The sequence below is a fragment of the Alligator sinensis genome, unplaced genomic scaffold (assembly GCF_000455745.1).
Source record: "Alligator sinensis unplaced genomic scaffold, ASM45574v1 scaffold989_1, whole genome shotgun sequence".
Classification (NCBI taxonomy): Eukaryota; Metazoa; Chordata; order Crocodylia; family Alligatoridae; genus Alligator; species Alligator sinensis.
In genome coordinates this window covers 1,435,577-1,450,094 of record NW_005842266.1, presented here as the reverse complement: position 1 = coordinate 1,450,094, position 14,518 = coordinate 1,435,577, and the positions used below count along the sequence as shown (strand labels likewise).

At 47.4% G+C, this 14,518-nt stretch overlaps 1 protein-coding gene and 1 non-coding gene across 2 annotated transcripts in view; both read right to left on the bottom strand.

The window, feature by feature from the left end:
• Positions 1 to 7,219, bottom strand: part of THEGL (theg spermatid protein like) — a 26,844-nt gene extending 19,625 nt beyond the window's left edge. The window contains exons 1-3 of the mRNA XM_025209080.1: positions 7,200 to 7,219; positions 4,774 to 4,889; positions 1,224 to 1,277 (exon numbers count right to left, since the gene is read on the bottom strand). The gene's annotated coding sequence lies outside the window, so the exon portion shown is untranslated. The remainder of the gene's footprint in view (positions 1 to 1,223; positions 1,278 to 4,773; positions 4,890 to 7,199) is intronic.
• Positions 7,220 to 10,883: 3,664 nt separating this feature from the next.
• On the bottom strand, positions 10,884 to 10,956 carry TRNAK-UUU. The gene has a single exon. It is a non-coding gene; the product is annotated as a tRNA-Lys (tRNA).
• Positions 10,957 to 14,518: the final 3,562 nt, after the last annotated feature.

Sequence of the window (14,518 nt, the reverse complement as noted above, 5' to 3'; positions counted from 1 at the left end):
TGGAGGACCCAAGGGGACAATTGGCCAGTTTCTCCCAGAGGCGATCATGGGACACCAGATCGAAGGCTTTTTTGAAGTCAAGATATATGACATCAATCTCTTCTCCCTTGTCCAGGTGATAGGTCACCTGGTCGTAGAAGGAAATGAGATTGGTCAAGCAAGACCTACCCGCAACAAACCCGTGCTGGCTATCCCTTAAGATGTTGGCGTTGGCCAGTCCATTAAGGATGGCCTCTTTAATAAACTTTTCTAAGATCTTCCCCGGGATAGAAGTCAGGCTGATGGGCCTATAGTTAGCCGGATCCACTTTCCTCCCTTTCTTGAAGATAGGCACCACATTGGCCTTCTTCCAGTCTTCGGGCACTACACCAGAGCGCCAAGAGTTTTCAAAGATCCGTGCTAGAGGCTGGGCTATGATGCTCGCCAGCTCCTTGAGTACCCTGGGGTGAAGATTGTCAGGGCCGGCTGACTTGAAGGTATCCAGCTTCTCAAGATGTTCCTTCAGAAAGTCAGCATTAATGGAGGGCAGGGGATCACCCTCACCCGGACTTCCCGGCCCTGTAGCGGGCATGGGCGTCCCATGGGAGTGAAATGTAGTGGGCATGGGCGTTTCTGGAGTGAAATGTAATTCCTTTCCTTGGAGGGCTCAAAACACAGACAACAGACCCAAAGCAATGTGAATATTAAAACCCTCAGCTTTGTGAGTCCTGAATTAATGAGTAAGGCACCTCAGGACATCCTTATTACAACTGCTTTACATTATGGGCATCTATACACATGCTCTGGGATGTGGGGGAGGGGGGTTAATTAGAATGGTTCTCAGGAGCTGCTCTAATTAAAACGCCTGCAGCATCTCATGTATTCAGCATCCAATGGTTCAAAGTGGTGGTGGGGACACTTTTACTAAAGCTCATTTGACAAGCTTTAGTTAAAGCACCTCCACTGATACTTTGAAATGTGGGGACATGGAATACTCCAGCAGACTCAATTAATCAAGTCTGTTCCGATGCACTCTATTAGAAAGCGTGGAGCTGGCATCCCACATGTATACAGGCACTCTTATAATAGACACTTGTTCCCAGAGCAAAGGCCTGCTGCAACGGCAGCCGCTAGAACTCACGCCTTGTCTGGGGCTGACCATCCAGCCAGAATTTAAAAGCATAGGAACATACATCTGGAAGGGGCCACCTGAGCCACTGAGTCCAGTTCCCATACAGCCTTACCTACAGTAGTTCTCCCAAGCTACTTTTGGCTTTGGTTTTGCAAGTTCTCGGATCCTGGAAAATGAAAATAAAAATTAAAAGACGAGTTAAACTTGCAGAGATTATTAAAACAAGCAGAGAGCACATATGATTGCATATTGTACCCTATAGAATCCTCAAGCCTCTCTCTAAAAGACTTTCATTGTGAGGCCATGATGAAAAAAGAACATTGACATCATTTTTCATGTGATGTCTGACTAGTCACTGGCTCTGGGCCATGACCCTTCTCAGAATTTGCTTTTAAGTCAGAGGTATCTCCCTACCAGGCCAGCATTTCAGCTGGTTTAATTCTCCAGTGGACTCATAAACTAAGTTTTGTGCTACAGTAGTCTTCTCTTTTGGACAAGATTGTGGGGACACAGATGCAGGATTCTGACTCATTGCAGGAGCAGTTCAATATGGAAGGTGGAAAGTGGTGACAGCCCTTTTTCTTATTTTAATAATGTGACATTCAACCTCAAAGACTAGAAGGTAAAAGATTCTCCTAGCCAATACAACTGGAAACAAAATAAGTACTACATATGTGGCGAACTTACCGATACAGGTCCAACAACACTCTGGGGCAGAGCCTCTGGAGTGAATAAAAGGAGCTGCATGCCCAGCACGAGGGAGACCCGTCGAGGGACGGAGAAGAGGACAGGCTAAGAAGAGCTGGTGTGAACTGGCCAGAGGGCAGAACCAGTGCCCTGAAGACTCTGAGATGCCTCTTCGCAAGCAGGAGTGGCAAGTGGTTGCATCCCCAACTCCACCACAGGGAACACGGTGTTGGCGCACGGCTCTGTGCACAGAGCTCAGACCCTGGGAGCTGCACAAGGTGACTCAGGTCTGCAACCCCTGGCAACCGGCTGGGACCTCAGTACATGCAGCAGTGCATGAAGGTCAAGACCCTGGGAGCAGCCTAAGGTGGCTCAGGTCTACGATGCCTGGCAAGCGGCCAGGGAACTTGGTGCAGGCGATGCTGCACAGAGGGTCCAGGAGACGGATTGAGCCCAGCACCGCATGAGGTGGCCTGGGCCTCCAACCCCCAACAGGAGGCAGAGCCCTCAGTGCACATGACGGTGCACAGGGCCACCTGTGGCTGCCAGCCCAAGGGAGCCAGTGGCCTGGGAGGCCATGCATGTGAGGAGCAACTTGGCCAAGGGGACAAGACCCACCCATCCAGGCCCTGGCGTCATGAGTTGTTGAGGAAGGGATTCCCACAGGGGAGGGGAGCTACCCCAGCTGTGAGGCAATTTATCCCCAGGGAAGCTTGAGCTAACCAGTTGTTGAGGTGTCTTATATTTTGTGGGAAAGTGCCTCCTAGTCTGTGACACTGCGCCTTATATTTCGTGGACATTTTAACTTTGTATATTAGTATTAATATTAGTAGTTTATAGAGTGTTAAAGTTTAAACTCCTTAAGGGACACTGCTGGGACCCTTGATGGTTATATATATTCTCCCTATGTATACTTGCACTTTGACTGCTATTTAATTGTATTTATACATGCTCACCTGCATTTTCCTGTTGTTTGTCTATTCTAAATCCGCTGTTCATCAACACATTGTTTGGGGCTACCTGGAGGGGTGTAATCTTTCAGCCTTTATATGTAGGGCATAGTATTATATGATAATTATATATCTGTATATCTATGTGTATGTGTATGTATATAGATAGATAGGTAGATAGGGGCTGGAAGGGACCTCGCAGATCATCAGGTCCAGCCCCCCCAGCTCTAGGCAGGAAGACAACCAGGGTCAAGTGATCCCAGCGAGGTGACTGTCCAGTCTCCTCTTGAAAACCACCACAGCAGATGACTGCACCACCTCTGGAGGGAGTTTATTCCACAGTCTGGGCACCCTGACTGCGAAGGAGTTTTTCCTGGTATTAAGCCTGAAGTGGCCATCCAGGAGTTTGTATCCATTAGTCCTGGTCTTCCTCACGGGTGCCCTAGAGAACTGTTGTTCATCGAGGTCCTGATGCACTCCTCAGATATAGCGGTAAGCTGCTATCAATTCCCCTCTCAACCTTCTCTTCTTTAGGCTAGAGGCCCAGGTCCCTCAGCCTTTCCTCGTATGCCCTGATCATATGGATGGCTCTTTTCTGGACCCTCTCAAGTTTTTCCACATCCTTATTAAAGTGTGGCACCCAGAACTGGATGCAGTACTCCAACTGCAGTCTCACCAGTGCTGAGTACAGCGGGAGTATCACTTCCTTAGTTTTACACAAGATGCATCGGTTAATGCATGCCAGCGTGTTGTTTGCCCTGCTGACCACCGCCTCACACTGACAGCTCATATTCATGCGATGGTCAATCATTACCCCTAGGTCCCTTTTGGCCATGGTGCAAATCAAGCAATTTATCCCCAGGGAAGCTTGAGCTAACCAGCTGTTGAGGTGTCTTATATTTTGTGGGAAAGAGCCTCCTAGTCTGTGACACTGCACCTTATATTTCATGGACATTTTAACTTCGTATATTAGTATTATATACTGAGCCTGTATGTATGTTGAGGGTTGTTTACCCCCAGATGGAGCATCTTACACTTGTAAGTGTTAAAATTCATCTGGTTCCAGTCTGCCCAACTCTTGAGCCTGTCCAGGTCCACCTGTATCTGCAACCTATCTTCTGATGTAACCACACTGCCCCATAGCTTGGTGTTGTCCGCGAACTTGGCCACTGAGCTTTTCACTCCCCCACCCAAATGATTGATAAAGATGTTGAAAAGCACCAGTCCAAGCACAGACCCCTGAGGGACACCACTGGCCACTTCGCGCCAGGACGACACAGAACCATTCATGAGAACTCTCTGGGTCCTATCCTGTAGCCAATTTCCCACCTACTGAACTGTCGAGAAGCTGAGCCCACAATCTTCCAGTTTTCCCACAAGGATATCATGGGATACTAGATCCAAAGCCTTTTGGAAGTCTAGGTATATAACGTCTACCTTGTCTCCCATGTCCAGGTGGTGAGAGACCTGCTCATAGAAGGAGACGAGATTGGTAAGATGAGACCTACCCGTGACAAAGCTATGCTGGCTGTCATTCAGAATCTTACCTTCCACGAGCGTATCGCACATAGATTCTTTAATGAGCTTTTCCAGGATTTTCCCTGGGATAGAGGTTAAACTGATTGGCCTATAGTTGCCTGGGTCCTCCCTCTTCCCCTTCTTGAAGATGGGCACAATGTTGGCCCTCTTCCAGTCCTTAGGGATTTCCCCTGTGCGCCATGAATTCTGAAAGAGCTTTGCCAGGGGGTTTGCAATGACCTCAGCCAGCTCCTTCAGCACTCTTGGATGGAGTCCATCTGGTCCCACTAAGTTATAAATGTGTAGCTTTTCTAGTTGGTATTGCACCCACAATATATTGCATGTTGTATATATTGCATATTTTGCATATATATATCTTGCATCCATATATATATCCATACATCCGTGTGTGTGTATATATATATATATATATTTATTAATAGCAATTCTCTTAATTCTTGTATATATTAATCAATCTGGACATAGTTAAGTATCTCTTGTCCTGACCTGCCTCTATAGAGAGTAGAGGGATCCGGCCTATATATTGCAGATCCTTCTTGCAGCACTCTTGCCTGCCACCCATCCCTTCTATCTGGAGAGGGGAGCACAGTACTTGGGTACACCTGGGTTACACATAGAAGCACACGTGTTACCAACTCAGTTATGAAAAGACTATTCACAGAGTGCTTCTTCTGTACAGATTGAGACACATGTCTTATACTAAGCTGCTTACACTTTAAGGTTTCCTATTATTATTATTATTTCTGCTAGCACCCACAATGAGCTAGATATTTAAGCACAAAAAATTGCCTGCTTCACATACATGAGGAGCATGTATTCTGAAGAAGGTATGCTGCTTATACAGAATATTCATTGATTCAAGAACTCTCAACAGAGTAAGATGTCATTGTCTGCTTCTGTGTATTGAGTGTCTGAGTTAAGAGGATAGGTGCACTTCTGCTGGTGCTTCCCCAGGCTGTAGATACTCAGACTGCATGTCCATTCACTTGAAGAGATATAAGCTATTGATTTAGCAGTCTGACTGTATCTGCAAGGTCTTAATTTGATTCGATGTCAAATCCTTTGCCAGCAACCTCTCTGTTTACTGAAGCAAATGGAGAAAGAATTGAATAAAATAGACCATGCAGCATAAAATCCTTCCTTCTTATCCCTGAATCCCACATCTCACATGCTAACACTCTTCCTGTCTGTTCCAACCCATCTGTGAATAGGAAGGGGAGAGCAGGAGGATTTCCTTTGTCATGCAGTATTTTCTTTAGAAATTGTACAGAATATAAACTGTTATAATTCTGTCATATATTGTATCAATATTGCTATATATATTGCATATAATATAAATATGCATGTACTATATCAATTGTGCAGCCTGCAATGTGTACACTGTAAGATTGACCTCTAAGATAGGAATACAAACCACCTAGCACCCATTCAGCAAGGATCATTTTCCTGGGAAAAGCAAGTGGAAGGAGCATAAAGTCTTCAATCACAAGACCTCTTAGAATGAATAAGAACATTTAGCCTGATTGGGAGCCTTTACAGCAAAAAATCTCACAGCCTGATTGGCAACCCTCTGTCCAGCATGGGTGTGTAGATAGATGTGAATCTGAAATAGTTTGCCTTGAAAAAGTCCACTGAGAGCAAACCTTTGTTTAAATCAGGAGTGGGCAAAATACAGCTAGCAGTCTGGATTCGGCAGCCAATTGATTGTATCCAGCCTGCAGCTGCCCCTGAGGTGCTCTGTATGGGGATGAGCCCCATCCACTACTGCCCAAGGCAACCCACGCCATGCTCCCACCCACACCTGCCCCGCACCCACTGATGGCACTGCCCCAGCCCCAGTCAGTGCGCACAGCTTCCCAGCCAGATACTGCTTGGCTCCCTGCACCTAAAGTGGCTACTCCTCCTGCCCACCATATGCCAAGCCGGGGGTGGGGGAGAGGGGGAAAGCTGGGCAGCCCCTGCCTGGGGGGAAGAGTGGATGGAAGGCAGCTGGGACCTGGAGCCCTGTATGCTGAGACAGGAGCTGCCCAGCTGCAGCTTTGCCCCCACCTGGCTGGGTGTGTGATGGCAAAAAGCAGGAGTAGGAGAAGCCACTGGAGGCAGGAGGAGCTGAGCACTAGCTAGGTGGCTACAGCAGCAGCACTGTACGTGCTGGCTAGGGCCGGGGCCGGGGCTGGGGCTGGGGCCAGTGTGGTGTTGTCGGCAGGGGTGGGCCAGAGTGCAGTGCCCTGGGTGGGAGTGGGCAGGGCTCAGCCTCATGTGGAGCACTGCAGGGGCAACCATGGGTCAGATGGGGGAAGGGGGGGCTGACCACACCATCCAGGCAACTTTGCTCCTGAGTCCTGCTGGTTTCCCCTGGGTCCTAGTGTCCCTGTTTCCTGTCATCTTTGACAGGCAGCCAGGAGCAGATAAATATTAATTTTCTAAGTTTTTAAGGGGCAGCATGGGCCAGATAAAATGATCTGGCTAGCCTGACCTGGCCTGTGGGCTGTATTTTGCCCACCCCTGGTCTAAAGTAAGGGACATCATCAGGCAATAGAGAGACAAACAGGACCATATCTACTCAGAAGAGTGTGTGTGCTAGAAGTGAATGTAAAGACACTTGGAGGAGAGCCTGTGATTACTTTAGTTTAATGGCTTCTCTTAAGAGCAAAAGGGCCCAGTTTGAAGGTGCTGAAAACCTCTTGCAAAGTGCTAAATGCTGTCAACTCTTGCTGAGAAGTAATTTTCCCCCAGATATTTTTAACTTTGGCTTTCACAATATATTCTTTCCTATTTAACATGAAACCCCAAAAGGTTCAGGCCTGCAATCCATTCTCTGACAAACCATTCGTGAAGTCACAGGCTCTGTGTTTTGTCCCATAATGACTATTTACATTTCCAGATGACTGCACAGGGTTTTGTTTCCTTACCTGTAACTTGAATATGAACAGTGCAAAGAAACTGTAAAGAAGACAAAAACATAAAGTGGGTTTTAAAAGCCCAACATGATTTGCAGTCTATGCTGTCATTTATCTGCATAAGCAGAAAATGGGCCTTTATTCATTCTATATATAACAATTGGTAAGGGAAGATGAATTTGTCCAGCTATTTAAGCTATAGTCATCTCCTGTATCTCTATATATCTTCCTAGTCATTAATAAATCCTTAATGAAACTATACTGAAAGCACAATATACACATTATCCCTCAAAATATAGCATTACAATTCCCTCTATATAGCAGTTGTAACAAAAAGGGCAGTTGTAACAAAAAGGGCAGAGGTATCTCTCTAAGCTGTGTGCACACTGGTGGGAAATCTTCGTTAGATGTTCTGGTAACATACAGGTTCCTGCTTGGTTGAGTCTATTATCTCCTTTAACTGCAACTTCAAAGAGCTTTAGGTGAATGACAGTTACATAAACTGTGCTGTATGAAGTGGAAAATGAGTTGCATTTCAGGAACAGTGCAGCTTGGTAACAGGAATATTCCAAGTGAAATGATACATGTTATAAAGGCAAATGATGTCATACTTTTCCAATTAGTGGAGGATAATGTTCTTTAATGATGGCGGCAAAAAAAACAACCCACAGATGTAAGTTTTTATGATTCCTGCTTTTAGCTATACTGTTCTTTCAAGGCCACCATTTGAGTCTTTACAACTGAGGCTGCATCACTTGTTCCACATTCCTTTAATCCATTTTTTTTCCTGAGGACTCATACCAATTTCCTTTAAATATGCATTCCAGACAACAGGGTATGTGAGAAGGGCCAGTGGAAAACTGAAAAGCAGGAAAAAAGAGCATGTCAAGGCAACATGCAAGATCTCCAGGGAAGGGCGGTGCCGAGATTCACTTTTGCAAGGTGTAGAGCCACCCTCTAATATATCTTGTTTAATTAATGTATACAAGCATCAGAACTTCCATGCCTCTGGCTTGCCAGACGTGTGGTGCTCCTTTGAACAAAGACAATGGAAAAAGCCTGGTATTGTGCTTCAAATTGTTCCACGTCAGGCATGCTCAGTTAATAGGTAAAATGCATGAGGGTTAGCTTCTCCATCTGCTCTGTGAAGTCAATGGCTACCAGTTGGAAATGGCTAGCAGAGAACGTTCCCCACCTCAGGTACCGGCTGTCCCTCCTATAAGGGCCTCATTGAGGAGGTGCAAGGGAGAGCCAGCCCCTACCTGTTTTAGCTCCTGCTGGGACTGGGAAGCACTTGCTCAAGGAATTATCGTAGCCCTGTCCCTTTCTTGCTTTCAGTCCAAGTTTTTGTGTGGCAGACAGCCCAGCCCATGGCCAGCCAGGCCAGTTGCTTTCTTACTCCACAGGATCCCTGGTCACATCCCAACCAGATGCTGAAGCAAGGAGCCCTTTCAGCCTGATAATTAAACCAGTACTAGCCCTGCACTGGGCTTGCCCCTGAATGGGAAAGGGAAGCTTGTTGGCAATGAGCGAGGAGGGGAGGGGAGGGTGGAAGAAGGGGCACGGTGCTGCGATGGTGACTAGGGGGAGGGGTTGGGGTGTCCAGTGACTCTGAGTGGGCCAGCAAGTGTCCATGGCAGGGGGTTAAGTATCTGTGAATATGGAGCATGAAAGAGGGGCTCCTCAGCTCCCACATGGAGTGGTTAACAGAAGAGATACCCATCTTCAGCTGGACTAAAGGGGCTTCTGGGATCAAGACTCAGTTTCCCATTCCCTGAAAAGGAGGCTGCTTTAGGAGCTACTCTCTGGCTCCAACCAGCAGTGAGCCAAGGCCCCAGGAGCAAAGTAGGAGTCATCTCCTTCAGTGTCATTTTGAGCTCAGTGAGTTCCCACACTTTCTTCAGGCAAGCAACTAAGACTGGCTTCCCTGAGCCTTGGCTCCCAAGCTCTCTGGACTCATAAGGTCCATCAGAGAGCAGGCAGCTATGGATACTGGGAAATCTGCAAATGCCCACAATGCTATTCACATTCTTTCCAACACCTCAGCCCCTCAGAGAGATCCCAGAACAGGGTTCCCCCCTGCTCTTTCTCAGCAGCAAGTCTACTAACTTCAGTGGATATCCTTTAGTCTGCAAAAGGCCCATCATATCCAGAGAGGCCTGGACTGCATCTTGTTCTGTATCTTGAGGGGTCATTTGCACTTGTATAACTTGAGTCAAAGCACCCTGAGGCAAGAGCAATTTTTTCCCACCTGCCCAGACTTTTGACCTGCAACCCCACTACAACTTTCAACTCGGCCCAGGTTACCAGCCAACTTTACACATGGATTCTCATAAGGAACCAATATCTCGGCATGTTTCAAATTCATATCATATACAAGTCACTTGCTTTATATTTACAGCTATTTGAGGAGTGGGGGTTGTCTATCATGTAAACAAATATATTCTGGGATCTTTTGCAAGAAAGATTTTTTTTTTTTTTTTAAATAAAAAATACTTCCATGTAATTAACTTCTTGCTCCTCTGGATAGAAGCCAACCATGGAAACATCAGGAGGAAAGTGAAGGCTCTGAGAAAAGGTTAGTCCCCTGAATGTGTGTGCGTGCAGTGCATATACATACACCCAAATCTGGCTTCCAAACCTTAACTAGGCAATAGCCTCAGATTCTACTATTTGTGGGAACCGAGTGCCATCTGCTGGGCCAGGAGCAGCAGCACAATTCATTATTTTCATGTTAGGCTTTGTCAAGACATGGCCAATGTAACAGGGAAGTAGGACATATTGCTGTCCCACTGGTCCCACATGACAGAGCCACACTGTTTAGACTAATTTAGCTCCACTCATATCTAGTCAGTGCAAGGCTGCTGAGATTAAGAATGTCTCAGGTGAAAGAGAGGAGAGAGAGGAAGGAGAGAAATGGCAACAGAAGGCAGGGGGCAGTGGAGGGAAGACGAGGATGAAGCGGAAAGCCAGCTCAGGCACTGAGCAGAGACCAGAAAGAGGGATAGATGCTTCACTGCCAAGGCAGGAGAATAGCAGGGAAATGGCAAGGCTGAGGCCTTCCTCTCTCCCATAAGCAGGATGCAGTCCAAAAACACCCTGTTTACTTCAGCTTGGCTCCAACAACGCTTCTTAGCACGTGCCTTCAATGAAAATCAGGCAAATGCTTGAAGTTTGGTCTGGACAGAAGCATTTTGCTCAATCAGAGCCTTAAAGGACCAGTAGGCATGTGTTTCAGCTACCATCATTCTTTTGCATGCAGGGAAATTCATGCACTAAGGAAAAGTTTAATCACAGCCCAGGTCAGACTACAAAGTGCTTGGACATTTAGGACTTACTAACAACTGAAAGTTTAGCAAAGCAGAACATAGATTTATAGATGCTAGGGTTGGAAGGGACCTCAAAAGATCATTGAGTCCAACCCCCTCCTGGGCAGAAAAGAGTGCTGGGGTCAGATGGCCCCAGCCAGATGCCTACCCAGCCTTCTCTTAAAGACACCCAAGGTAGGGGAGAGTGCCTCCTCCCTTGGAAGCCCATTCCAAATTTTGGCCACCCTTACCATGAAGTTTTTCCTGATACCTAGCCTAAGTCTGTTCTCTGTCAGTTTGTGACTATTGTTCCTTGTTAGCCCAAGAGGCACACTGCTGAACATCTCTGCTCTCTTGTTGAGTCCACCTAATGAAAAGCAACAACTACCACCTGAACAGGGATTTGAACCCTGGACCCTCAGATTAAAAGTCTGATACTCTACCAACTGAGCTACCTAGGCTCATAAACAAAGAACACAGACCTGCATTTGTGACATTCAAACCTGTGTTGACCAAGCATTTACTACCAAGCAAAAATATACATGAAGCAAGAAACTATGAGCACACATATTGCAGAGTGAAGTAGGTCCTAATGAGGTGACACAATTTCACAATTTCACAAAAACCTGCAGGACCAGTTAGGCACAGAGGTCTCCCCACAGGCTGGCCCTGCCTCTTGCCAAAGTCTGTTTGTCATTACTTCCATCAGGCCATGCCCTATTACCCCCGGCAGTAGGGAGCCTATGCCACTTTGACCAAGAGAGACCCCTGAAATCCAGAACACAGGATCCTGCTCCAGAGCCTCTACACTAGTAATGATTAATCCTGGGCCCATGGGCTGGATCAGGCCCATGGAGCTGTGTCATTGGGCCCATGGGTCTGAAAATGTGGTGCTGGGGGAGCATTAATTGCAGCTCCCCTGCTGCCAAATTTCTGGACCCCTGGGGAACCCCGTGGGCTAGACAGCATGGCCCTGTGCACCAGACAGGGTGCATGGGACCCAGCCAAGGCAGAGTGCAATCAACCCCACAAGGGATCCAGGCTACAGACCAGCCTTTGCCTCTCATCTGACCTGCAGGGCCAAAAGGCAGAGTGGCACTGCTTTACCATACTGTTATAGGAACAAGAATGCCATCCCCAACCTCAGCCAAACCAGCCCCCCCAGGATGCTATGTTGTTGTAGCTATATTAGGCTGGTTGGGAACCTCTGGCCCACATTTTCAGATGCTGCTTCCTTTCTACTACCTCCGGAAGATGATAAGGTCCCTTCCACCCTGAGCAACCTCCACCAGCTGGCAAGAGTAAGCAAGAGCCCCTGATTGAGGAGGAAGGGGCCTCGGAGCAGGTCCCAGAGATCAATCCTTGTCCTTCCCCAGAAAAGTCATTGCTTTTACACTGGATCATTTAGAGGCCTTCCCAGAGCTGCTGTCTGGAGAGAGACCCTGGGATGTGAAACCCCTATCAGACAGCCCCACATGTTTGCCATACATTGCAAACTGCCCACACAAGGATAGCTTCTCCCCTCCAGTAAGGACATCCTGGATCCACCTGAACACTATGCAGACCCCCACAGCTCTCCCTCTGACTGCTAAGAAAACTACATACTGCCAGGTGCTACACAATCACAGCTACATAGTGCCAGGCTCTGGGCCCTATTCACCAGGTATAACTACTTGAGTGGGACAGACTGTCCCTATTTATTTCCAAGCTCCCAGCTCATGTAGGAGATACCCTGCATATGGGACACAGATACCTGTAGGGACCAGCAGCTTGGGCCATGGGTCATCCAGGGAAGGGGAGAGAGGAAAAAGGGGAGACACAAGGCAGCACTCAGGATCTTGATTACTAACAGGAGCCTGCAAATCCCCTCCCCCTGTGGGACTACATTCCCCCTGCCCCACAGACCAGCATAGCTCTGTTGTGAGCACTGCTGGGGGCACTTAGACACAGGCAGCCCAGGACCTGCCGCACACCCAGATGGCTCACCTATCTGTGCCCCTTGCAGCCATGCTGGCGCTGGAGCAGGAACACAGCAAGCAGGAAGGGCCTGCTCCCCGCTTGGCCCAGGGCAGTACCTGCCCTGCCCAGAGCTCACTGCCATGTGCTCTCCATGGTGCTACTGATTGTCCAGTCACCAGGGCAACCAGCAGGGCTCTTGGTGGGGGGGGAGGAGGTAGTACATGCAAGTTTCCCGAGCTGATCTCCATTAAATGTATTTAATCAAACGCCAATAGGCCATAGTGCTGAAGCATGCAGTGAAAAGCCAGCTTTACATCTGCAGTCTAAACAAAGTTGGAGTCTGTCTGGCTCCCTACTCCCAGGCCCATTCTGTCTGCACAAGGGAGCTGAAAGGAATAGGATTTCATAGATTTCATAGACATTAGGACTGGAAGGGGCCTCACGAGATCATCGGGTCCAGCCCCCTGCCCAAAGGGCAGGAAGTCAGCTGGGGTCAGATCACCCCAGCAAGATAAGCATCCAAGGAGAAGCCTGGGAGAATTTTCTCAGATCATATGAACATGTATATGAAGCCTTGCTGTTGTTAACCCATTGGGGTATGTATATTTCAACCCTTGCACTTCCATAATTAGTTGCTTATATGTTTATCTTGTAACTTATAGTTTTATCATTAACTTCTGTTTTGTGACCTTTAAGAATTGGACATCTTTATGTTTTATCATTATTTTTTAACTCCTTTTAACACAGATTGGGGAGGGATGAGACAACCACTAGGCACAACTGGAAATGAGCACTAAGCACCCATGCAAAAGCCCTTCCCAGAACCAGGCACTGCATTTCACTCATCTGTTCTGCACCAGACAGGATGGAAAAAACTTAATCTCCCATTAACCCTTGGCAGCATTCACCAGTTGGCCAAGCTCAAGAAGAAATCTGTTACGCTTCTTGGTAGTACGCAGACCCATTTTCTCTCATGTGTAGGTATTTGTCTAGCCCTCAGCCCTTTGTGCTAGGCCTTCCCTAGGTGAGGAACTTTGCAGATGCTCAAATGCGCCCAAAGCAGGAAAGGGCAAGCGCCGTGTCGGATTGGTAATCTATTCTCTGTGACCAGACTGACACAGACAGGTATTTCTTGTCCTGGTAGCTCTGGGAAATGGGCAGTAGGGGAGGGTCTCTAGCAGTGAAGACCCTGGAGATGCCAGAAATGTCACTTATTTGAGCAAATTAAAGCAAGATGAGCATCTGTGAAATGAGCACTATGAGGAAGCCTTGTGAGTCCCACTCCAGAATCCCCCAGCTGGACTGGAAACCTCTGAGGCATCTGCCTGCCAAGAAAGTAGTGCTCAGCCAGGAGCAGGTGCTACACAAGGGCCAGGGCTGGGTTCTAGCACGAGGGCTAAACACGTGATTGATGTTCAGGAAGGAAAAGCCTTAAAATCATCTCAGGATGCTCAACTGGGGATCTCAGAGAGGCTTAGAACCCATTGTCCAAATCATCTGTTGGGAGTGCTAGGTAAGTATGTCTAAAGGCTTCTGCCTTGAAATCAACCCAGCCACCTTGAGCCTTCCTGAGCCCTTGGTGTCACTAGCACCTGTTCTTTCATATCAGAGTGGGCTCAGTCAGTCCATCCTAATTAAGTAACCTCAAAGGCTCTTCTGTTATGACATCAGCTGAGCCAGTGACCTCACCAGGGCCTGCATTTTGACATCAGTCCAGCTAACTTGAGGGGCTAAGCCAGGGAATTTATGGACGCTTGTATCTGCACATCAACTGAGCAATGTAGAAAGACTTATTTAGGAACTTTACATGCTGTTTTACCATGATAGCCTCCCAATTAAGGAAAGGTACTTCACCATCACCCTCTGCAGTGACTTCCCAAAAGGGCTTTTCCTTCCACTAGTCTACCAGTTATGAAATCTGGTTTGGGTCTACCACAGATTTCCTCCCTCACCTTAGTTTCTCTCAGTTCTCCAGCAGTCAATTGAGCAGATCACTGTGGGGATAAATGCACTGACTCTTGTGAGACAATTTTAATTCAGCAGTGATGGAGATAGGCATGTAAC